At 41.7% G+C, this 26948-nt stretch overlaps 1 long non-coding RNA gene across 1 annotated transcript; it reads right to left on the bottom strand.

Moving 5' to 3' along the window:
• Positions 1 to 4826: 4826 nt before the first annotated feature.
• On the bottom strand, positions 4827 to 6027 carry LOC120244754. The gene is made up of 3 exons (XR_005531617.1): positions 5992 to 6027; positions 5269 to 5390; positions 4827 to 5002 (listed from the first exon to the last, which is right to left on the bottom strand). It is a non-coding gene; the product is annotated as an uncharacterized LOC120244754 (long non-coding RNA).
• Between the last annotated feature and the right edge of the window lie 20921 nt (positions 6028 to 26948).

The following is a 26948-nucleotide window of genomic DNA, read 5'->3' as shown; positions in this document are numbered from 1 at the left end:
GTCTTTTTTACATGGCTTTTATGATTTTGAGGTATGAACCTTCTATCCCTACTTTTCTGAGAGTTTTTATCAAGAAAGGATGCTGTATTTTGTCAAATGCCTTTTCTGAATCTATTGAGAGGATCATGTGGCTGTTGTCCTTTCTTTCATTATTTTTTTTATTAATCAGTGTGTGTTATATTGATTGATTTGCAGATATTGAACCAGCCCTGCATCCCAGGTATAAGTCCCACTTGACTGTGGTGAATAATTCTCTTAATGTATTGTTGGATCTCGTTGGCTAGTATCTTGTTGAGAATTTTTGCATCCATGCTTATCAGGGAAATTGGTCTCTAGTTCTCCTTTCTAGTGCGGTCTTTGTCTGGTTTTGGAATCAGGTAATGCTGGCCTCATAGAATGAGTTTGGAAGTTTTCCTTCCATTTCTGTTTTTTGAAACAGCTTCAAAAGAATGCGTATTAACTCTTCTTTAAATGTTTGGAAACAGCAGGTTTCATCTGGCTTTCTTCCTGTTTCAGTTTTGGTAGTTTATATGTTTCCAGGAATTTGTCCATTTCTTCCAGATTGCCCAATTTATTGGCATATTAATGCTCATAATATTCCTTTATTCTTGTTTGTATTTCTGCAGTGTTGGTTGTGATCTCTCCTCTTTAATTCTTATTTATTTGGGTCCTCTTCTTTTTCTTTTTGATCAAACTGACTAGGGGTTTATCAACTTTGTTAATTCTTTCAAAGAACCAGCTCCTGGTTTCATTGATCTGTTTTACTGTTTTTGTTTTTGTTTTTGTTTTTCTTTTTGTTTTCCAGTAGCATTGATTTCTGCTCTAATCTTTATTGTTTCCCGTCTTCTGCTGGTTTGAGATTTTATTTGCTGTTCTTTTTCCAGCTCTTTAAGGTGTAACTTTAAGTTGTGTATCTGAGATCTTTCTTTCTTCCTTAGGAAGGCCTGGATTGCTTTATATTTCCCCCTTATGGCTGCCTTTGCTGCATCCCAGAGGTTTTTGGCTATGGTGTTATCATATTTTTCTTTCATTTTTTATCAATATGTGAGAAAATATTTAACCTGGGCTACATTTGTTGATGTTGGACTTGATTTATCACTTCATTGAATGTGATGCATCTGTCCTAAATGAACTTCTGCTTTGGGCTCTTGGAAAGGAGGTCTGTCCAAGGTATCCTCCATGGGGACCAGAATTCATTCAGCAAGGTCACGGTTACTAATATAACCCAAATAGGCGGCATGTTAGCTAAACAGCAGAAAAAAACTTTCAGGCCATATGTAGAGACTAACTCAATCTAGATAAATCTAGATGAGCAAACGTGGACTGTAGTTCTATATCAAGGCTATTTCTACGTGGCATTTTGCTTTTCCTATAAAATTACTAAAAAGAAATCACTAAACTGGTATGATGACAGTTTTACTATTTGGGGACTTCACTATTTTAACTTTAAAACAAACATAAAAGACCTATAGCAAAATGGTCTTATGCTAAATGGTTTCTTTGAGCTAGCACTATGGACCTTAAGAGTAAATGCGAGGCTCTACAATTATATAATTCCTTAAAATTATTCCAGCCCCAGAATTTTCCCCTCCTATTTTATCTTTTTCTTTCAGCAAAAGGCTGTCATTCCTTTTTCAGTCCCCATCTTCCTGATTGTGACTTAAATTGTACATTATACAGGTTTTCTAAAGGGTGAGCTGCCACACATTCTAAAGTTATACAGATGTGAGGAAGCAAAGCATCTTATTTTTGTGATATTCACGTGTGGTTAAAAAAAAAAAAAAAGATCGGCTTTCCCCTCTCTCTGTGAAAAAGAATCTAATAGCATGGCCTTTTTCCCCCTCAATCAGAGGTTATTTTCTGGGCCACCAATCCAACTCTGAATAGTTGATATTCTTCAAAACTCTTAGTGAATAGAATCATTACTGATTGTTATTTTACATCTGTAGTTTCATTATCTGGTTTCCTCCACCTCCAACCAAAGCTTTTTCTCCTCTGGTCTAGAATGTAGAGAATGGGATGTCATCTGGACTAATATAATCTGAGTTCTCATTGTTCCATAATGCATTCAGCAGGCTAAATTAGTCCTTTCAGAACTATTCGACAGATAGTAGGGGTACATTAAACTCTTTTTGAGTTATTAAATATTCAATTTGCAAAGCAAGTTGTATTTTAGCAACCTTATGAATAGAGTCCTTTTAATGGAATCATTTTAAAATAAACTTCTTATTTGAGAATAATTTGCAAAGATAGTACAGAGAGTTTCCATATACCTTTTACCCATTCCCCCTAAGGTTTGCATGGTATGTTTGTCACAATTAAGAAACTGACATTGGCACATTTCTATTAATGAAACTGTAGACATTTTTTTTTCGCCAGTTTTCACACTAATGTTCTTTTTCTCTGCCAGGAACGTCTTCACAATGCCACATTACATTTTGTTGTCATGTATCCTTGGTCTCCCCTGATCTATGACAGTTTTTCTGACTCTCTTCATTTTTCGTGACCTTGACAGTTTTGAAGGGTACCGGCTGGGTGTTTTGTCGAATGCCCCTCAGTGGGAGTTTGTCTGATGCACAGAGGTGAGGCACCATTTTCATTGTATCATTTCAGGAGATAGAAGGTAACCCCATGAAGTACTGCTAACCTTAATCCCTTGATTATGATAATGTAATTATTTTTAATGGAAAAAAAAGAAAACTACCAACACAAACTCCAGAGAGAGGAAAGTTACATATTTGCAAGCATGAACTTCACACATACAAAGTATTAAATGTTAATGACAATGATTGCATAAAACATTCAGATAATGACTGTGCACTCATTTCAGTGATATTTCCTTGTCTCCTTTAAATGAATTACTTAAAAAATTTTTAATGTTTATTTATTTTTGAGAGAGAAAGAGAGAGAGTGAGTGGGGGAGGGACAGAGAGAGAGGGAGACACAATCCGAAGCAGGCCCGAGGCTCTGAGCTGTCAGCATGGAGCTCCACACAAGGCTCAAACTCATGAGCCACGAGATCATGACCTGAGCTGAAGGTGGACGCTCAAACGACTGAGCCACCCAGGTGCCCCTCTTTTAAATGAATTATTAAATGTTATTACTTACCTTAAATGTCTGTGCAGAGACTACATGAGAATGTGTATTAAGATTATTTCTGCAGTTCCTTTTCTGTATTATGGTAGAAAACTTCATACAAATAAAAATGTCAAATCATCTTCACAATAATGTTGAAGAAACAAATTAAGAACCCCCAGACTATAGTAAATCACTTCAGTTGTAATAATTCGGTAGATATGTATAAGTATTTTCTACTTTTCCAATGACAAAATTTTAAAATATTTTTGCCATCATACCATAGCCTATATGGCATGCAACCCAAAATGGCACCTTTGATGGGTTTTTGTTTGTTTTTTTGTAATGTTTATTTATTTATTTTGAGAGAGAAAGTATGAGCAGAGGAAGGGCAGAGAGAGAGGTGGGGAGAGATAATCTCAAGCAGGGTCTGAGCCTGATGCAGAGCTCAAACCCATGAACTATGAGATCATGACCTGAGTCAAAATCAAGAGTCAGGTGCTCAACCAACTGAGCCACCAGACACCCTGAAATAGCACGTGTGTTTAGCGTGGAATACTGAAAATTTGGCCCAGCATTTTCATTTAATTTTCTGTTTCAGCTCATTTAGATTTGTCATCTTACTGAATAATACATCCTCAAACTTTTAAACATTTTGTCTCAAGCACTTCATTTTCCCCCATGGCCAATATCCTCAATTTTGTAGGTTATCAAGTAGGATAGTCAAGCGTTTCCCCCAAGTTTTAATTTTTTTAGCTTGAAATAATTTCAGAAATGCAGAAATTTGCAAGAATAGCACAAAGATCTCCTTATTCAGAAACTGTTCAGTTTTCCCTTCAGCCAAGTTACCCAATTGTGAGCATTTTACTGTATTTGCTTCCTTAGTCTCTGTGTGTATGTGTCATATTTTTCTATGCTATTTGAGAATCGATTACAGACATGATTCCCCCTTATCCTTCAACACTTTATTCAGTATATATTTCCTAAGAACAAGGGCATTTTCTTAAACTACCACAGTATAACTCATAAAACCAGGAAAATAAATTAATAAATATTATTATCTAATCAGCACACCTTATTCAAACTCTGCCCATTATCCCCGTAATGTCCTTTACAGCAAAAATAAGATAAAATAGAAGAAAAGAATATGGTCCGGGGCGCAATCTGGGATCACATATTGGCAAATAGCTTCGGCTTTTCTTTCATCTGAAGTAGTTCCTCACTCTGTGCGTTCTATGACCTTGATAGTGCAGACAAGTACAAACTAGCTATTCTGCAGAATGTCTCTCAATCGGGCATGTCTAATGTTTCCTCAGATTAGATGTCAATGTGTTCCATTGTGGGTGATGTTAACACTGGTCACTTGGTTAAGGTGGCATCTACCTAGTTTCTCTCTATAAAGCTGCTATTTCCTCCTTTGTAATCAATAAGTATCTTATGGGAGGATATTGTGAAATTATGTACATAACCTATTCATCACCAAACTCTCACCTGGTAATTATTAGTATCCATTGATGATTCTTGCTTGAATTAATCACTCATTGCTTTGCTGAAATGGTGATTTTTTTCTACTTCCATCATTTCTTCTACATTTTACTTGTTGGTATTTTGCTACAGTGAAGAGATTTTCCTTCTTATTTATTTACTTACTTACTTACTTGTAACAGTGGAGACTTGTAGAGTCATATTTTATTCACTGGGTCATAATTTGTTGTTAATACTATTTATTTCAACGTTAGAATTGTGCCAGAATTGGCCAGTGGCAATCCCTCAAGCTGTTTGGTGTGTCCTTTTCACGTGGCTTCATCATTCTTTGAACAAACACTTCTTTCTGATGCAAGATATTTCAGGCGCATCTTTTATTTTCTTCTCTGACCCTGGAATTGGCCATTTCTTCAAGGAGTCTTTGTTCTTCTGAGAGTAACATCTAAAAATATTTGGCCACAAGGTATGCTCACTGTTACTGGGTGTCTTTTCTTCTTGGCTATTTCAGCAGACAGAGCTAAGTGGTGTGTGTGTGTATGTGTGTGTGTGTGTGTGCGCGTGCTGTAGGTTGAGTTCTCTGAGAATCAAACCCTGATACAGACATTAGTGAGCAGAAAGGTTAACAGGGAACACTAAAGGGAAGAACTCCTCTGTACTGCAAGGGAAGCAGGATTGTGCAAAAGGAGAAGATGGGCTCCAATGTGGTACCTGCAAGGCCTCAGCTGACCCCAGGGGGGCGCTGATGCTGGATGGTCTTTTAGAGTTGTCCAGGGTTGGGGTGAGAGGTTCAGGCCTTTATAACCTTCCATCCATCATTCACTGGACACAGGCTGCCAAGAGAAGGGGTCATGAAGTCAGGCAATTCTGAAGAGGGCTGACAGCTGAGAGCTGTTAGTCAACAACATTCCCTTGCAATTCTGGCAATAAATCCCAGGCCTAAAAGGAATCCGGGCAGCAAGGAGCATTCATCCCAAATCCACATACATGCTTATCTCTGTCGATAGATCTGTCTGCCATCCATCCATCTTAAAGTGTATAGTGATAATTCCAATTTCAATCCAACATCACAAGTTTCAGTCTATAATTTCCCCCTCTTTTTCTTTCCCATTTCTGATAATGGGAAGCCTAGCACCCACTGTCAACGTAGGCTCAGTCCTAGAATTCACTGGAAGTATGGCTGAGCCATTATGAAACTGCCTCAAGTTAACAAACGCTTGACTGTTCTATCCCAAGGAAACTCCGATTAACCTGATTGATTTATGAGGCTGTTTTGCCTACTTGATCCATCAGCTCAAGACTAGCTACGACTGGAGCAAATAGGGACGAATTCTTTCGGTTGAGCAGAGGAACCAGTAGTGATCGAAAGTACCTCTGTGACAATACACCCGAGACCAACTCTCCTGGTCATGCTTACACTGCCATTTAACGAACCTGTATCCCATGAAGAGCCATGATTCCTGAATGCGCATGCTCAGAAAGGAGGTCCCGCCCTTTTCTCTCTATCCAATCAGCATATTCCATTCTACCTGCGTACCCAGTGACGTCATCACCCTTATCCTTAAATACACCCGGCCCCAACCCTTAGAGGACTTGGATTTGAGAAAGTGTCTCTCCTCTTGTTGCTTGGCGCCTTGCAATGTATCCTTTTCTCTGCAAAATGCCGGTGTTACCATGTGTGGTTCCCTCCTCTGCTCAGTTATAATTCCACTGCAAAAGCAAACCTACCAAGTAGAGTTCAAAAACTTTTTTAAAATATTTTTTAAGATTATTTATTTCTTTTGGGAGAGACTGAGAGAGACCAAGAAGGGGAGGGGCAGAGAGAAAGGGAGAGAGAGAATCCCAAGTGGGCTCCACACTGTCAGTACAGAGCCCCATGCAGGCCTTGAATTCAGGAACGGTGAGGTCATGACCTGAGCCCAAACAAAGAGTCCAGTGTTTTAACCAATAGAGCCACCCAGGCGCCCATAGAGTTTAATGTTTGTTTGGAGCTTTTTCTATCTATAAATGGAGGGTGTATAATTGAAACACTGTGTTCAAAAGTTACTTTAGTCACCCCCACCAGGGTGGTTTGCTATTCATTTGGAATGAAGGTATGTTCTTTTGTTCTTTCCTTAGGGATTTCCCTATTATTCATTTTCCTGTTTATCTTTCCTGTGTTATTTTTTTTAATATTTTTATTTATTTCTAGGAGAGAGAGAGAGACAGCATGAGCAGGGGAGGGTCAGAGAGAGAGGGAGACATAGACTCTGAAACAGGCTCCAGGCTCTGAGCTGGCAGTCAGCACAGAGCCCGACGCGGGGCTCGAACCCACGAACCGCGAGATCATGACCTAAGCGAAAGTCGGACGCTTAACCGACTAAGCCACCCAGGCGCCCCATTTCCTGTGTTATTTTTGCAAATTAAACAGGTTCTTGTATTTATCTTTATTTTTCTTGTTTCCTACATAAAAAGTAACATACTGTAGAACATTGTTTTACACTTTACTTTTTTTGCTAAAAAATAGATTCTGCATATCACCCTTTATCAGCTTATAAAGGTCTTCTCCATTCTTTTTTGCATAACATAATTCTCTTTTGCATAGATATACCGAAGTTAATTTTATCACCTTCCTATCTGGGCATGTAGGATGTCTTCAACATTTTGCAAATAGAAACAACATTGCATAAGTGCACTCCTAATGTGGAAGCCTTCTGAGGTTTTTAAATAAATATCTTCTGGGGCACCCGGGTGGCTCAGTTGGTTAAGCATCTGACATTGGCTCAGGTCATGATCTCACGATTCCGTTCGTCTCACGGTTCCGTTCGTGGGTTTGAGACCCCGCATCAGGCTCTGGGCTGACAGCTCAGAGCCTGGAGCCTGCTTTGCATTCTGTGTCTCCCCCTCTCTCTGCCCCTCCACTGCTTGCACTCTGTCTTTCTCAAAAGTAAATAAACATTAAAAATTTTTAAAAAAATAAGTATCTCTTCTCTTTTCTCCCCTCCATTCTCTTTATCATATTATTAGGTTAGCATTCCTTGAGCCTAGGCTGCGCGGTGGTGTCAAACAGCAGTGCACAGTCCTCGGATTATTGTTCCCAATAGACAATTCTCTGGGGAAAATTGGGCTTTCATAGTCTCCTCAGCCCACCAACCATATACCGATAAACTACAGCATATCAACGACAGCAGTATTTGTTTTTATTATGCTGTATTTGTCATATTATATCACTATTACTTAAATAATGTTTACATATTTATTATTAAAATGTGTTTATGCTGTCACCAAGGGTGAGTAATTTTAGTTTTGCTGATGGCGAGTGTGACCCCGAGTAAGTCACTTAACTTCTCTGTGCCTCAGCTTCCTCATCCACAAAATGGAAATAATAATTGTGCGTCTCCACTAGGCTATCTCAACCTTAACGCATCCAAGAGCAAAATTCCTGATTCTCATGTATTCCCACTCCCTCACCGTACCCGCTTCTTCCTCAGTTTCCCCAGCTCAGTGAATGGCAACTTCATCAAGTGCTCACAGAAAAGCCGTGGAATCATCAGACTCTTTTTCTCACACCCGCATCTAATCCATCTGCAACTCCTGGACTGTAACTGCCTTTCTCATCTTTCTTGTTTCTGCTTTTGCTGCCCTACACCATATCCTCCATAAATAGCCTTGACCGTGCTTTTATAACCAAATCTTTTAGAGTTATTCTTCTGCCCGTAACCCTTTAGTGGCTCCCCGTCTCCCTCAGAAAAAAAGTCAGAGATCTGGCATTCCCTGGTGTTCTCTGACCCCATCTCCCACCCATCTTGCTCCACACTCACTGCCTTGCAGCCGAGCCAGTGTCCTTGCTCTTCCAGAACTGGACACTCTTGCACCTCAGGACCTTTGCAGCAGCTATGCCTTCTGCCTAGAGAGTTCTGGCCTTAGATTTCCCCATGACTCACTTCCTTATCCCCTTTAGCTCTTCTCTGAAAACCTTCTCTGACTCCCCTCTTCAAAACGGCAAGCCCCAAACTTGACATTCCACACTCCTTTCCCGCTCTAGTCTTCCTCCACAGCCCTTCCTACCGCCAACACATTATCTTCCATTGCTTGTTTATTTTTACAAAATAACAGACCCTCCAAAGAGAACATAAGCTCCATGGGGGTAGGTACTTTAGTTTTGCTTGCCTGTATATCCTCTGTTGCTCAAAAAGGTTCTTGGCACGTGGGGCATACTCAGTAATCACATGTGTGTTGGGGGTTCCCAAGACCGCCCCGCGGTTTGCTGATTCACCAGGAGGACTGGCAGAACTCAGCAGACAGTGTCCGCCCAGCTAAGACTGAGCACAGCAGCCAAGGGATCCCTGGGACACTCAGCAGAGCAAAGCCCGGGGAACCCAGACCCAAGATTCCCAGCATCTCCACCCGTCCTTCAGACACACAGCTGAGCTTAATTCCCCCAGCGGTGGGATGTCACAGCACATGTGTTATGTTGTCTACCAGGAAATTTCACTGCAGACTCGGTGCCCAGGGTTTCAGTTGTGGTTTGGTCCCATACGCACCCTCTGCCTGGCAGGTTCTAAAGTTTCAGACTCCCCAAAGGAAAGCAGGTGTTCGGCATAAATCATGCTGTTTGCATAAGAAGTGTGGGCACAGAGTCATTCTTATCTGTTCCGGGAATGGGAGGGGACCCTCTCCGAATCCAAATTCCCAGATGTCATCCAAAGACCCACCTTGCAAGCAGGTCTTTCTAAAGGTAGCAGCCTCAGGCCTGCAGCAGAAAACCTTTTATGCACAGTATATTTTTTAAAAATTGTCGCTTTTTAATTGAAAAAAAAATGAAGCACCTCAGAGCTCAAGAGCAAGGTAAGATCTATTACAGAAAATAACGTTTCTTTCTTTGCACGTTGGATTCCTGCTGTATACATTTTGACCTTATTTACACACATTAACACAGTCTACAATTTTTTTTTTTAAAGAGAAGAGCATGGAAATGGGGAAGAAGGGCAAAGGGAGAGAGAAAGAATCTCAAGCAAGCTCCACACTCAGCGTGGAGCCCGACGTGGGGCTCGATCTCACGACCCTGGGATCAGGACCAGAGCTGAAATCAAGAGTCGGACGCTCAACTGACTGAGCCAACTAGGCACCCCACAGTCTGCACATTTTTCACATAGCCTGGCACAGAAAGAAAATACGGTTAGAGGCTCACATGTTGTGTGGATTCTATGCATTGCAGGGTCTGCTTCTGATGAAGCTAGTGTGTATGAGAGGGGGTCTGTGACAGCCTTTACGATGATTAATCCATTTATTTACTTACTTTGGTTTTTGGTTTTCCAGTACTGAACACCCCACAAAGTATCTAGTGTATACAAGAACGGCATGAATATATTGCATGTTGCCTACACGATACCACCATCAGTGCTAAAAATGGTTCCACATATAGGCATGTGAGTAAAATTCAACTCAACTTAAGAATAAATGTGACTTGTGGCGGGTACTGATCACAACCTTAAGGTTACTATTATAGCTGTGGTGAGAAACAGGGTTTTTTTTTCTTTATTGCATCTTATTTAGGTATGTTGGAATTGTAAATAAATAGTTGGCATGTACTGCTCTTTTTTGCTTAAGCTAAAAGAAGATGGGGGGACACACACATGTGCATGTGCACACCGCCCCAAACCGTCTGGAGTTGTGTAGAGTTGAGGGAAGTGGTTCCCTACATCTCCAAACCTGCACTGACTTACCACAGCCTCCTTCTTCTTTTTTTTTTTTAATGTTTTATTTATTTCTAGGAGAGAGAGAGAGAGAGAGAGAGCGTGAGCAGGGGAGGGTCAGAGAGAGAGGGAGTCACAGACTTTGAAACAGGCTTCAGGCTCTGAGCTGGCAGTCAGCACAGAGCCCGACGCGGGGCTCGAACCCACAAACCGCGAGATCATGACCTAAGCGAAAGTCGGACGCTTAACCGATTAAGCCACCCAGTCGCCCCACCACAGCCTTCTTAAATGTGAGACCTTCCTAATAATATGGAGACCGTGGGCAACCTTCTTGGTACAAAATCTCCTAGGAAACTCAGGCCAAATCATTTTAGAGCTTGTGAAACCAGTAGAAGCAAGGCCGGTTTACTGGGGTCAATGAAACAGGTGGAGATTTAAGAAGAGTGTTTAGTGTCTTGATTTCAATATGGTATCTTGTGGTTTTAGACCTTTGCCCATTGATGCTACTGTCATATAAATATTAGGTGCTTTGCCTGACATATTTTTAGAGCATAATTTAAGTAGAGCATGGTAATTTGCTCTAACTTCATTTTTTTTAATGTGTATTCATTTTTGAGAGACAGAGAGATACATAGTATGAGCAGGGAAGGGGCAGAGAGAGGGAGACACAGAATCTGAAGCAGGCTCCAGGCTCTGATCTGTCAGCACAGAGCCCGATGTGGGGCTTGAACCCACAAACTGTGAGATCATGACCTGAGCTAAAGTCAGATGCTCAACTGACTGAGCCACCCAGGCGCCCCAATTTACTCTAATTTGTGATGAAAATTTGAGTGGTTTTTATACATACACATACATATACACATACACGCATGTGCATACATACCTACGTGTGTGTATTAACCTCCATGACTATTTAAAAATGTCTACTTACTACTACCTTGTTGAAAGCTCCAAAATTTATGATAGGAGACAAACCCAACCCTGGGTCACAATTGTTACCTGCTAGCTGACATAGTTGTTAACAATGTTTTATTTATTTTTATTTATTATTTATATTTCTGAGAGAGAGAGAATGAATCTTAAGCAAGCTCCACACTCAGCACAGAGTGTGACATGGATTTCAATCCCACAAACCAGATCATGACTGGAGCTGAAACAAGAGTTGGACACTCAACCGAGCTAGGTGCCTTAACAATATTCTAATGTTCAAAAGTAAAAAGGAAGAAGAAACAGTCTTACGAAACACACAGTGTGAACATACAAAAATGTAGAGTTCCGCATTTCTGATCCGAGGGACTGTCCCTCTACAACATTATTGTGGAAGTTCCTCTCTTCGAAAATTGACTCAACGAGCAACAGAAACTTGGAAAGTCTATTTCTAGATGTAAGACTTGAAAATGAAATGCCATACATTTTTTCCAGGCTGCAGTATAATTAGGTATTCCTAGAGTTTTAGAGCAGAGTCTCAACTTAAGGGGCCCAGACATAATTTCTCATTGTTCTGGCTGGAAAGCCAGGTCTACGAGTTGAAAGGCACTTGTCTAAGATCCACACGAGTTTGAGGCCACTGGAAGAAGCCATGGCTCCCACGTCTAGAATTGTCTCCATGATATCCAACTGCTTCCTTCTGTCTCCTCAGAAGGAGTCCAGGCCTTCATTACCTACCATATATGCAATTGTATAGGAGTTTCTGAATTAACATAGCTTTCATCAGAAGGTGATCTTGATGCCTCTTAAGCTGAAGTGGTTAGGCTTTCCTACGTGATGTACCTACATCAGGTGGTACCCAAAAGGAAACAGCTGAGGAAAGGGTGCCTTTGTTGGTCTTGCCATGGAAACTGATATAGTAAGACCTTGGTTCGCGAGCATAATTCGTTGTGGAAACACACTTGTCATCCAAAGTGCTCGTATACCAAAGCGGATTTCAAGAACCATTCGCTCAGTTGTGACCATGTGATGTTCGGCATCACCGTACGACTCATTATTACAAGATATCGCTCGTTCATCAAGTTAACATTTATTAGAAGTGTTTGCTCGTCCTGGAGAAACCCTTGCAGAACAAGTTACTCACCATGCAAGGTGTTACTGCACTCTCTAAAAGTCCATTGCAACTCTAAAAACTTTGACGTTAACTGCGTGTCTGGATAGAAGAATCCCGAGATTTGGCCGGGGGTGGGCCTGCATTTTTCTCAAACAAATACCACCTTGTGACAGACTCCTTTCCTTTAGTGGGGAGACTATCCTGATCTAGCTGAAGCTGGTAAGCCTAACGTATACAGCCGGCCGGGCAGCCTGAATCTAGGGCAGTAGTTTAAATTTAGTTGCAAATGCTATATTAAAACCTGACGAGTGTTTTTAGCGTGTAGCAATGTATTCTTAAAAGACTGGTGGATTGCTTATGCCTGGGGATTCTCAGCGACAGATGACTTCATAAATGAGGAGAATTAGTGGCCCTCTCTCTCCAAGACAGACTGTGGTGATAAAGCTGTCGCCCGGTCTGAGCCGCTGTGAGGCACCTACCGATACCTGTTGCAGGGGTGCTGAGATGTGCCTGCTGGCCTTCACACGGTCCCCCCTCCCGCCCTCCACATGCTCAGTGGCTCTACTAAAACAAGTCTCCTCTCTGAGTACAGCCTTAGCAGCTTAGTGGTAAGTAAACCTGTTCTTTTTTTTTTTTTTTTTTTTTTTACAAATAGTTTATTGTCAAGTTGGTTTACATATAACACCCAGTGCTCATCCCCACAAGTGCCCTCCTCCATGCCCATCTCCCCCCCGCCATCCATCAGTCCTCAGTTTGTTCTCANCTCCCCCCCGCCATCCATCAGTCCTCAGTTTGTTCTCAGCATTCAAGAGTCTCTCGTGACTTGCCTCCCTCCTTCTCCCCCACTATTTCCCCCCTTCTTCTCCCCCACGGTCCTCCGTTAAGTTCCTCCTAATCCTCCTATACGTGAAAACATATGGTATCTGTCCATCTCTGCCTGATTTATTTCGCTCAGCATAACACCCTCAAGGTCCATCCATGTTGCTACACATGGCCAGATTTCATTCTTTCTCATTGGCATGTAGTATTCCATGGTATAGATAAACCACATCTTCTTGACCCATTCGTCCGTGGATGGACACTTAGGCTTTTTCCATGTTTTGGCTATTGTTGAGAGTGCTGCTATGAACATTGGGGTCCATGTGCCCCTATGCATCAGCACTCCTGTATCCCTTGGGTAAATTCCTAGCAGTGCTATTACTGGGTCATAGAGGAGTTCTATTGTTAATTTTTTGAGGAATGTCCACACTGTTTTCCAGAGGGGCTGCACCAGTTTACATTCCCACCAACAGTGTAGGAGGGTGCCCGTTTCTCCACATCCTCACCAGCATCTAGAGTCCTCTGATTCGCTCATTTTAGTCACTCTGACTGGCTTGAGGTGGTATCTCAGTGTGGTTTTGGTTTGTATTCCCTAATGAGGAGAGATGCTGAGCATTATTTCATGTGTCTGTTGGCAATCTGGATATCCTCTGGATATCCTTGGAGAAGTGTCTGTTCATATCTTCTGCCCATTTCTTCACTGGGTTGTTTGTTTTTCGGGTGTGGAGTTTGGTGAGTTCCTTATAGATTTTGGATATTAACCCTTTATCTGATACGTCATTTGCAACTATTTTTTCCCATTCCGTTGGTTGCTTATTAGTTTTATGGATTGTTTCCTTTGCCGTGCAGAAGCTTTTAATCTTGATGAGGTCCCAATAGTTAATTTTTGCTCTTGATTCCCTTGTTTTTGGGGATGTGTCAAGTAAGAAATTGCTGTGGTGGAGGTCAAGGAGGTTGTTTCCTGCTTTCTCCTCTAGGGTTTTGATGCTTTCCTGTCTCACGTTCAGGTCCTTTATCCATTTTGAGTTTACTTTTGTGTATGGTGTGAGAAAATGATCTAGTTTCATTCTTCTGCATGTTGCATTCCAGTTCTTAAACCTACTCTTAACTCTACCTCTGAAATGGGACCATTCGTCTTTAATGACACAGGCAGGGTCTACGTGGTTTATAAAAAAGCCCCTGAATTCATGTAAGGATCACTCCTATCCTCCTCCTTCCCCCATCACATCAGGTTAGTACGTTTGCAACACATGATTGTCATAATACAATACTTCATGGACGTGATGTTCAGCTAGAGGCAGCAATAAGACAGAACTCAGTACGGAGAACTTTCCTTCTTCAGGCAAATTGAGACCGACTCACCTTGCAGGCCACAAGAAGGTTGTGCTCTTACTGGATTTCCTCCCCAGGACCCGAAGGATTCAACAAAATTCTCACTATCATTGTAGCTGTACCCATAACCAACGATTCCCCGTCTACTTAAGGAAATTAACATCCCCAAATGCTGAAATCAACAGTGGCTGGAGCAGAGGAGAAACTTCTTGTCCGCTCTTACTCCATCAGTCACTGCTTTGAATTCGCCAGCGATAAAAGTCAGTCCTCATTGGAAGAGACCGTGTCGTGTACCAGCTGGAATGGCAAGTCACCAAACCTCGAGCGGAGACACTCGAACATGCACTGATAGAAATCAGGTCACAATGTGATCACACTCCTTGTCCCCATGCTCCAGAGACCCACGGCCAATCGCAAACACTGAGCCTCAGAAAGATGCCTGGCTAAGAAACTTACCCTGTGCTTTCTCAGACATCTGACAGAACATCTGTCGGGGACGAGGCCAGCGAGATGACCGTTTAGTCTGTTCTTTTCCATTTACTATACAGAAAATAAAAATAGAAATGACCGCACAGTATGGTTTTGTGATCTGTGTGCTTGTACCACAACAAGTTTTGACTGATAATATTTGTCATTTTATGCCTGCCAAAGACAAATATTCTCCCGCCCTTTAAAACACTGTAATGGAAAACATTCTCATAGTGAATAAATAGAAAGAATTCATCTCCATGTATCACATGTTAGCCTGAAGGCAATGATGAATTAAGATATCGTCTAAAACTCACCTTGGAATGGTTCCCCTCATTAGCTACCATCTACCTAATTATTATATATATATGTACATATATATATATGTACATATATATGTACATATGTATATACATATGTATATATATATTCAGAAGCTTCTCAGTGCCTAGATTTTAAATGCTTGTTAAAAATGCTTATTTAAAATCTTTATTCTTTCTCAACATGCTAAACTTTAGTCACTGCTTCCTTAGCCACAAATGTCAGCAGTATATTAGATTAGATGAGAAAACACAGGACACCTGGGTGGCTCAGTCGGTTAAGCGTCCGACCTCGGCTCAGGTCATGATCTCGCGGTCTGTGAGTTTGAGCCCCGCATTGGGCTCTGTGCTGACAGCTCAGAGCCTGGAGCCTTCTTCTGGTTCTCTCTCTCTCTCTCTCTCTCTCTCCCCCCCCCATCTCCTGCTCACACTCTGTCTCTCTCTCTCAAAAATAAATAAACATTAAAAAAATTTGAAAGACAAAACAATGCAGTTTTTTTCTTTTTAAAAAAGTTTTTATTTAAATTCCAATTAGTTAACATACAGTGTAGTATTAGTTTCAGATGTACAACATAGTGATTCAACAGAAAATAATTCAGCTTTAAGACAATTCTAGCCTCCTAATTTAGAACAATGTTTTTAAAAGGGAAGATATTCTGTACTTGCAGATATTTAATTATTTGTTCTTACTAGAGTCATCGTTTTATTTCTTTGTAAGTTTTATCATACAAAAACAGTACCCATAATAGCCTGGGTAACTTATAGATCAAGGATTTGATAGTCTTCCTTTGGACATTTCATGTCCGCATAAACATGTAACAATCTATCTAATGATCTAAGGAAAGCTAAAATGTTATATTTTCAACTGCACTTAACATTTTCTTGCTTGATCTAACATTTGTGTGCTAATCACCCTGATGCCATATGAAAGATCTCTGAGCATTTAGGGAAAACTAACTTAAGAATTTCTTGGAATAGATTTGGAACATGTTATAGACTGAATGTTTGCGTCTCCTCCAAAATTCATATTTTGAAATCTTAAACCCCAAAGAGATGATATTAGAAGGTAGAGCATTTGAGAGGTATTTAGGGCTTGAGGGTAGAGCCCTCATGAGTGGGATTAAGGCTCTGTCAAAGATCCCAGAGACTTCTGTCCCTTCCACCATGTGGAGACGCAATGAAAAGAGGCATCTGAACTAGGTTGAGTCCTCGCCAGACACTGAATCTACTAGCACCTTGACCGTGGACTTCCCAGCCTTTAGAATTGTGAGAAATATATGTCTGTTCTTTATAAACCTCTTCATCTATGGTATTTTTCTTGAGCAGCTGGAATGGACTAAGTAGAGCAACATCAAAATTTATCTCTTACGTCTTGCTGTCATGGTTAACATATCTCCACCAAAGCTTTGGCCCTGACTTTCTTCTTTCATTTGATAGCGACGGTTAAGACCTTTAACCTACCAGACTTCACACACCTGTTGGTCTTCTGTTGAACTTTCAGCCTCAGCTTTGAAGTGAGATTGACCTGCAGCTATACTATCTATTGGCTTTAATCTTTGGCCGGATGACTTCACACTTGTACTTAAGATCAGATATTGTTGTCCAACTGGGCTGAAAGGTTGGTATTGATTACACCTTCATTTGGTCAAAGTGTTTTGATGTGAATATGGCCCTTCCGAAAGGCCCTAAGCAATTTAAAAAAACCCATTAAGATACTGATGGGAAATACAAGCGCGTTACTCCTTCCAAAGAAACCCATGCTATTTGCCTTTTATTCTTCTCCCGATTTTACAAAGAAAGGCCGAACAGTTATATTCAAGCCAATGATACGGACACCATAGCTTCCTTTCCTCTGATTATCTGTAAGATAAAATCATTTTCACAACAATCAAATAGGCATTTATAATAGTGCCTAAAGTGAATTGGGAGAGGTGAGCCCCTTTATTTTCATGTATTTTAAGACAACTTGTCAGTGAGGGTTATTACTACAGGCTTTTGGGTCATTGCTGATCTGGATAAAATTTATACAGCTGCTACAGGCACCCGGTATTCATCCCCAAATCTTGACGTGTGCTCACAATTCAGACTTGAGATTTCAGAATCTTGAAGTGATTCTGTTATTTTAAATAATCAAAAAGACTTTAAATTATGTATGCAAATATTTTGATATTTTTAATGCCCTGGGTGTCTTTCTTTCCACATGTTATTTCTCAGACAGGCATAGAAGAGTTCTTTTTAAAAGATTTTTTTAATGTTATTTCTTTTTCAGAGAGAAAGAGACAAGGTGCAAGTGGGGGAGAGGCTGAGAGAGAAGGAGACACAGACTCCAAAGCAGGCTCCAGGCTCTAAGCTGTCATCACAGAGTCCGATGCAGGGCTCAAAACTGATGGACTGCGAGATCATAACCTGAGCTGAAGCTGGATGCTTAACCGACGGAGCCACCCAGATGCCCCAGACACAGATGAGTTTTACAGAGAAGAGGAAAATCAAAGAATTGAGGTGTGGCAATGGGCATCAAGCTTTGGGGGTTGACAAGCATACCAGGAAGTGTTCCCCATTCTGACCTGAAGCTAGAGTGTTAATTCAGATACTGGAGCAGGTCTTAATAACAGCACCCTGTGGCGAACCCTTTGATCTTCTCCCTATTGGAATGGGGCAACATTGGAAGAAGACAGCATCTTTCATGAGGACAGTTTCCTATCCCTCAGGGCAGCAGAGATTCCAATATGCTCCTTCATTTTCATGCTGTGAGTCAAGACAGAGAACCAAGGGAAGAAGACATAGAGATGGCCTGTGGGGAACACAGGGTCCTCTGCTTCAGAACTTGTTGAGAGAAAAACAGGGAAATAAGCTCTTACCCAAGATTCCGCCAAGCACTGCTCTAATTTTAGAGGAACTGGCCCAAGTGATGCTTAGCATAGACTAACTGACCTCAAGTTTTCTGTGGGGCATGCTCTCTCTTTGCTGCTATGCCTTTGCCAAGGCACAGGGTGGAGGACATTCCACTAAAGGACATTAAACACTGAAAAGAAACAACAACTGTCACTTTGTCAGTCTGTGTTGCAGTTTGAATGGTGTCCTCAAGAAGATACACTGAAGTCCTCATCCCGAGAAACTGTGAATGTGGCCTTATTTGGAAAAAGAGTTCTTGCAAATGTAATTGAGTTGAGTTCTTCCTCGGCTGGGGAGGCTTCTATTCCAGTGACTGGTATCTTTAAAAGAAGAGCACGTACACACACACACACACACACACACACACACACAAGAGAGCGTCTTCTAACAGATGGAGACAGAGAGTGGAGTGATGTTCCCACAAACCAAGGAAAGCTGAGGATGCCAGCGACCACCAGAAAGCAGGAGAGAAGCAAGAGACTGATTCTCTCTAGAGCCCGTGGTAGAAACCAGCCCCGTCACACATCTTGATTTCAGACTTCTAGTTTCCAAGACCATGAGAGAATGAAGGTCTGTTATTTTTAGCCACCCAGTTTGTGGTGTTCCGTTATAGGTGCCACAGGAAACGGATACACCCCAGCACACAGCGAGAGAGTAGCCACTTCAGCTTTTCCTTGCCACTTCCATAGAACAGCGGCTGGACAACAGGGAGCTTCAGGGTCTCTCTTCTGCTTAAAGAGCGCAGAGTGGGGCTTGGGCTCTCGAGTGTGTGAGCTTGAGTCATCACCACAGCAGCAGGGCCACCTCCCATTGAGAGCTGGCCGCATGCTTGGCTCTGTGTGAAGGGCTCTACGTGTTACTTAAGTCAACAGCCCTGTGAAGCCGCCTGCATCTCGCAGAGGAGGAATCCGGGCTCAGATTCAGTGACTTGCCCACGTCCCAGAGCTCACACGTGGGCAAGGTGGGAGAGGGACTCTGGCTCTGCTCCTGCAGAGAGCTCCGCCCTCTTCTGAGCAATCATACCAGAATTTTCGATGGCTTGTCACTGAGAGGTACAAGGAGGTGGTCTCTGAGGATAGCAGTCTGCGACCGAAAAGAATGAAATCCTGCCATTTGCAACAACGCGGTTGGAACTAGAAGGTATTATGCTAAGCGAAACAAGTCAGTCAGAGAAAGACAAATATCATATGATTTCACGCATATGTGTAATTTGAGAAACACAACAGATGAACAGAGGGGAAGGGAAGTAAAAATAAGATTAAAAACACAGAAGGAGGCAAACCATAAGAGACTCTTAAATACAGAGAATAAACTGAAGGTTGCTGGAGGGAAGGTGGGTGGGGGGATGGGCTAAATGGGTGATGGGCATTAGGGAGGCCCCTTGTTGGGATGAATGCTGGGTGTCGTAGATAAGTGATGAATCACTAAATGCTACTCCTGAAACCATTATTACACTATATGTTAACTAGCTTGGATTTAAATAAAATTAAAAACAAAAACATTGGCCTTAACTCCGTGTTTTAAGGGAACTACAGAGAAAATGGAAAGGTAATAAAGGAAACTAGTTGTGGAATTAAAAAAAGAGTAAGGAGAAGACAGACAGCAGTGGTGACATTTTTACATTTCTTTCTTTTGGTGACATTTTAAATGACATATTAAATTTGCTGTGAAACATGAAGGATTTAGCTGTAAAAACGAAAACTAATAAAACCAATGAGCCAGGAGGCTATCTAGTCAGTGATGGCATGTAGGACAAATAAGTCTAAAACCACCTTGAACAAGATGGGAAGTTCTGACTTGCTATAGTGAAATGGACTTGTTCCTCTCACAAAGTCCCTGGTGTGTCCTGACGGAGCAACTAACGTGATTCATGTTCAAGAAATGCTTTTGATTCATAGGATGGCCAAATAAAGCCATGAAATAAAAGCTGTATGTACTGATATAAAGATAGTACGTCGACAAGCTTTTATAAAAAGTAACTGGCCCCGCACAGCGAGAGCTCGTAGATTATACCTCTGAGTTTCCATGCATACATATGGGATACCTACTGCGTATTTAATTAAGCATGTACTCAAGCCTTGTGCACAAGTCATAGATGAAGCTTTACTTATATTTGAAGTGTCCATAATCTGAACAAAGCTGTAAAATATGTTAAAGCTCAGAACTGTGGGGAAACCTTGAGCTACTCTGAGTTACCTCTCTTCGGTCTCACTGTAATCCCCGGCTGACCACATTCTGCGGAAGGAACAAGTGGTTTGTTAGCTCAGATGAATCTGAGTAGCCTCTGGAATAGACATGTGGCAGAATTTTTGGGCTGTTCCTCCCAAATTGTCTTCCTCCTCTTCCTGGATGGACTGCTGGACTACATTTCCCAGCCTTCCTTGCAGCTAGGTGGGTCCCTGTGACTGAGTTCTAACCCTTGGGGTATGGGTGGAAGTAATAGGTGCCATTCCAGCCACAGTTTTTAAGTGGATGTTTCCCTTCCAACTTCTTTCCTTTTTCCCACATGGATCGAGTCCAAGAAATGCCTTAGAGGGTGGTGGGCTAAATACAGAAGGAACTTGGGTCCCTGAGTCACCAGGCAGAGGAGAACTGTGCACCAAATAAGAGAACCCACTTCAGACAGCTCAGCGGACAGTGAGCAGGGAGCACGCATCTATTGTGTTAAGCCACTGATGTTTGGGGACTGCTTAACAGTTATCTTGATCATAATATAGCTCTTGCAAGTGTAGTCCACCAATTGGTGCTGATTGATGAACCATTTATTATTAGTGACCAAGAAAAGAAGTATAGAAGTCCGTGAGGAAACGTTAACACGCTTTTATAGCAATTTGACACCGTTACCTCGAAGTGGGTGATGAGTGGATTCATTGCACTGAACAGAGTATAACCCATGTGAGTACTTAGGAAATCACGTGGTGAGTTGCATATGGTATAAGCAACATACTGCCACGTGCAGTGGGTGGAATCACAAATTGTGTTTCACACATTGGAAATAAAAAAGGAAAAGCTCGTTCTTTCCTACAACTGTGCGAGAAACACCAGTCTTGACTATCATGGTCGGTGAAAGCCGCTATCTGAAACATTGGCAGGTTTACCCTGACTTTCTGCTTTGCAAACTGCATTAGCCAGTGGTTGCTGGAAGGCTCGCCAATCCTCCTTTCCAAATATCTACTGAATGTATATTCTCTCTTCTCCAGCCTTAGCTTAGGCCTCAACCTCTTTGACATAGACCATTACTGATTGCCTCTCTGCTTCTTCCCCTTCTAATGCAGGCCGCCAGACTGTCACCAGACCGACGTTTCGGAATGAACATCTGACCAGACCATGTCTTACTTGAAAACATTCTGTAGCTTCCATTGCTTCAAAAGTACCTTTGACTTAAGATTGGGTATTAACTAAAACTTCAGCCTCATTTATTGCTACTCTTTCCTTTGCAAACTGTGTTTCAGTGAGAGAGGATGTTTCATAAATGTGCCACGCTGAATCATGTGTCTATTTACTGGAGCATGTGCCTGTCTCTGTCTAGAATCTCTTCTTTCCTGCCCTCTAAAGTCCAGTGGAAAAAACGACTCATTCTTTGAAATAGGTTGAACGAGCCAAAGGTCTTCTCTGAGAAATTTCTCCCAAAGAGAATTAAGCAATCTTTACTTTGTACTACTCTTTAAAAAAAAAAGTTTATTGGGGCGCCTGGGTGGCTTAGTCGGTTAAGCGTCCGACTTTCGCTTAGGTCATGATCTCACGATTCGTGGGTTCGAGCCCCGCGTCGGGCCCTGTGCTGACTGCCGGCTCAGAGCCTGGAGCCTGTTTCAGTCTGTGACTCCCTCTCTCTGACCCTCCCCTGCTCACACTGTCTCTCTCTCTCCTAGAAATAAATAAAACATTAAAAAAAAACAAGTTTATTTATTTTTGAGGTAGAGAGGGCGCACATGCAAGTGAGGGAGGGGCAGAGACAGAGGGGGACAGAGGATCTGAAGCAGTCTTTGTGCTAATAGCAGTGAACTGGATGTGGGGCTCCAACTCAAGAACCAGGAGATCATGACCTGAGCCAAAGTCAGACATGTTCAACTGAATGAGCCACTCAGATGCCCCCTGTGCTACTTATATATATATAAATATAAATATATCTTTCCATTATTTCACTTGTCATTTAGAATTTTGAAAAACTATTCTGCATTTCAACTATGGTGCTGGGTATGGGGTCTGGCCCACAGAAGGGAATCTGTCAATGGTGAACGAATGAATGAATGAATGAATGAATGATGTCATAAATAACTGGACTCATTGGATGATTTTGCCCTTTGCCCTCACTGTTGCTATTGAAAATCCTTTTCAGCCCATCTGACATCAACTTTTATCCAACTTGTACTGTGAATGTAACCACACAGGTAGAATGGCTTTCCTTGCCACTTTTATTCATGCTTTCATGCTTTGGATTTATGAGCACATTAAGTGAGCTTTGAAGGTCTTTTAAAGATCTATGCTAGCCAACATTCCTGCTACTAATGGATTAAAAAAATATATATATATGGCTTTTGCCTCTCTCTGAAAAAAAAAATCTGCATGTAGGAATAAGTAAGGGGGCATCTACAGTTAAGAGCCAGGACACGATCTCAACTCATTTCTTAACACCTGGCTTTTGCAAGGCTTCTGTATCGAGGACATCCTAAGACCCCTTCCTCTCCCCTTTTCTGGAAAAGCTCACAAGGGAAGTTAGTTAGATCTTTGTAATTACAGGTCAACAAACATATAAAATAAACTCTAGCATGTATTTTGAAACCAAAGTCAAGCCTACATTTTGAAATCAAGGGTAATAAGCAAGGTGAGATCTCTATCTGTAAAAAGACTCAGGCATACTTTTAAACGAAAGGGAGCCATGGTATTTGTTGAAGATTAAAGAGGCTGTGACCTTGAGAAAGTAAAATATCAGGAATATTTTTGGTAATTGTGTTTTCAACACTTAGACTACATAATGGTGTTATCAAGTTATTTTGATTCTGGAGGGGCTGTTTTTTCTCATCACCCTGCCCCTGGGTGTGCAAATTTACACACTTAATATCTGTAGAGTCATGGAGCTCTGATCATACCTTTCCAGGATTCTAATCATTCACCATCAAGTGTAAGAGACCCTTGAGGAACGTGGTCAAGGTGAGAAAAGGGAAGGAGGACCTTCCACTAAGGGAGCAGCAAACTATAGCTGTAAGAAAAACTTTTGCACCCTGCAGAGGGTATTAGCCGGGTAACTTCCCGGTTCATGGGAAAGCCCTGGGGTTGTGTATTCTGCCTCCCTACACAGATCTTCATTGTTTGGTTGTGATTTGAGTCCAGCCATGGCAGCGGGGGTGGGGAGTGAGGGGCATGCCACCTTACCTTTTAGTCTGAAGCTACCACAAAGCTGTGCAGGGGGCCTCTAGGCTTTCTTCTTCTTTTTAAAAAAATGTTTATTTATTTATTTTGAGTGAGAGAGCATGTGCTAGTGGGGAAGGAGCAGAAAGAGATAGAGATAGAGATAGAGAGAGCTTCCCAGACTTAGGACTCGATCTCACAAACCGTGAGATCATGACCCGAGCTGACACCAAGAGTTGGACGCTTAACTGACTGAGTCTCCCAGACACCCCTAGGCTTTCTGAGGTTTTAAGTAATTCCCCAGATTTGCACAATTCAACCTCAGCTTTAATGAAGAAAACTTTAATGAAGCTATTTTACATGTATTTCAGTGTCAATATCTGAGGTACAGGACATCATAAACCAATTGATATTGACCTCACAGATTACTAAAAATTGTTCTAAGTCCATATTACATTTTTAGTACAGTTTGTCAACCTCTTAATGGTGGCATGTGTGTAAGTTTATCTCCCCAAGTGGAGGATAATAAATAAGTCTATTTATACCAAGGACAAGACTGTGGTTTTTTTTTTAATAGTTTGGAATACTAGCCTCATCTTATTGTGATAGCAATTTGGTTGTGGTTTTGTGGCTTATTATCACAGGGTCTCTGGAAGTAGTGTGGGGTTGATTCACAGCAAGATGCATGTGTCTCTGAGGATGGTCAAGGTCAAGAGAATTTCATAGGGCACAGCCCACTGTGAGCAAGGTGGCTTTTTTCCAGAATCTCGGTAGCCACAATTTCCTGGCCAGTATGGCTATGTTGGGGGGAGTCCAGCATTAGCTTGGAAGCCCACACTTGGGCATAAAAAGGACTTGGAATAGATGTGATCATTGATGATGACAGCAAGGGCCCTCCAGCTGCTGGACAATGAGAGCTGAGAGAGAACTAAAGCCTGATCTGACCTCCAGTGCCCTTTGAAATGTAGCCCATATTTTCATCATCACACCTTGAAGGGCCTCAGGCCACCTGTGACCTATTTTCTTCCATACTGATCTCTATTAGTAGAGATTTGGTTGGGAAGTTGTCTGGATTCTCCTTTGTGACGCTAAGGTGGTGCTTAACTTATTTACAGTTGCTTTGTCTATGATTCTTCAAGTTCAAGAACAGAGTGATCACCTTCTCCTCTGCTGGATTCCAATTAAACACAGGACCTGTTCTATCTACCACCAGGAGCCCGCAGCTCCCACTCAAGTTCATAGGTCCCAAGATACATAAACATCATTCTCTTCTACCTCTATGCCTTTGAACCTGATGGCATCCCAAGAGACGCCATTTTTAAAGATCTTGGAACTTGATGGGCTCTTGCATTCTTTCCCATTTTTAGGATCACACAACACTTAAAGATGTTAAAATTATATTCAATTGAATGTTGGATTCTTTACATGGCTTTGTGTGACTTGAGGTCACAACTTACTGGAGTCATTCTATCAGTAATTCCAGTGAGTCAGAAACATCATCGAAGAGATGAGTTTGCATTTGCTAGTTTCTGTTTCTTCCACTGATACATAAATAAATCAATGATACCAATATGATTAAATAATAAAAGTTAACAGGAATGTTAGTTTGGGCAATACAAACTTTTAGAGGTTACAGAGAGTTCAACAATGATAATTTCACCGCTCGATCAAATACATTTATTTTATAAGGTGACATATTTTGAATGGGAAGGTTAAGGTCTTTGTTTTCAGCCTTAGAATTTAAATGGGAGGATCCACCTTTGCCTGAAAGTAGAGGAAATGCAAGTGTCTTCTGGCCATCCCCATCCAGACTAGTTGGACCCAAGGTCAAATTGTGAAATGGACAACAATGATCTTTCCTGCTGGCCAGGCTCCCCCTACTCTGACCTTGTGTTGAGCACTTCCCCTCCCTTCCCCTCCCCTTCACACACAGACCTTTGACCTACCTTGGATTGCCTCTTTGGTGTTATCAACATCTGCCTGATGGCACCACACGTCGTTTTCCATTCATATCCACCTGCCGCCTGTAGCAGTCCTGTTGAATGGCTTGGTTGGCTCTGTTCTAACAAAATCTACTGAGACACAAGTTTAGAAAGTTCCAGAAAGAATAACATTACTGTTGAAGAGAGCAATGGTCCCAGGTTTTATTCTGCCACATAAAGTAAACAGTTCCCTTACTAATTTGTATAGTTACTTCTATGTGCCCAAAATACTTGGCCAGAGTTTGTCTGGTGCCTGTAAGTTGCCACTGGTCAAGCAGGTAGGTGAAGAAGCCCATTGAAATGGGTACAGAATGTTTGGTTAAGTCCATGTAGGCTTCTGAGTGCCAGGCCCTTGATTGTTCTTTTGGTTCTCACCCCCATTTCACACCTGAACCGTGTGAACACCTCTCAGAAAACTCTGGCAGGCTTCCCAGAGCCCACCCTGCCCATCCAGTTGTGGCAATGGTGCTACCTGTTATGACATTGCCTCCAGAGCCCCAGATAAAGGCTGGATCCCAGTTACTGACCCAACAGGCCCCGAATAGGCCTCTGCAAATTCCCACTATGCCAGGATCTAATATGGCTAAAAGGTTGTCGCATATTTGTGACATTATTGCCATTCAGGTTATCTTGAATATCAGCATGGTCATCAGTTCATTCTGCAAACGTAGAATGAGTCTCAGGGCACATCCTGATGTGCGTGATCGGAATGCAATCTAGCATGTAGTTCAAACACAACAACCACAGAAAGGGAGCAGAAGGAGACTTCCCCTTTCCTGATTATACAGCAATTGGATAGTTCCTGAAATCAGTGGATCCAGTTATGTTCCGTGTGCGTGTGCACAAACACACACACACACACACACACGGTTGTTTTATTTGCTTAGTTCCAGGAAGAACTTCAAATGAAGGGAAATTATGCTAACAGTCTACTCTTGCCTCTGGAACTTTCCATTTCTTGATGTAGAAGATTTGCTGTTTTCAGAAATAAGTGCAAAGGACCCTGACATTAATTTCCAAATCCCATTTCATGTGAGGTGCTTTTGAGCTCTCAGCAGCAGAGTTATTATGTATAACATGAGGCTACATTGTTTACAATGTATTTTCCACCGAAGACCTCAAGGTAGTTTACAGACATGATCTCATTTGGTTTTATAACAGTCTACAAGATAAGACTGAAACAGACTCTATTTCTTCTTGAGATATTTAGGTAACAGATATTGAAGTAATCAAACTGACACCCCTGTACCAAGTCACCACATCAACATATGTATCGCCAACAAGAATTTCTGTTTTGTCTTCAAACTCCTTAGTTTGTCTTGGCGACCTAGGATTGCAAGCAGCTGAACTTCAGGCTAAAACAGCATCCAACTTAAATGACAATGATCCAGTGTAAATAAAGGGGCTGTGAGTAATATGCTTTGTGCACCAAACACATGTACTCGGTTTGAGAATAGCACCATATTACGTTGAATATGAGGATATGCAGAAAAACAGCACTGACATTATAAAGGAA

The sequence above is a fragment of the Hyaena hyaena genome, unplaced genomic scaffold (genome assembly GCF_003009895.1).
Source record: "Hyaena hyaena isolate Hyena2069 unplaced genomic scaffold, ASM300989v1 scaffold_389, whole genome shotgun sequence".
Lineage (NCBI taxonomy): Eukaryota > Metazoa > Chordata > Mammalia > Carnivora > Hyaenidae > Hyaena > Hyaena hyaena.
This window is presented reverse-complemented; position numbering and strand designations above follow the sequence as displayed.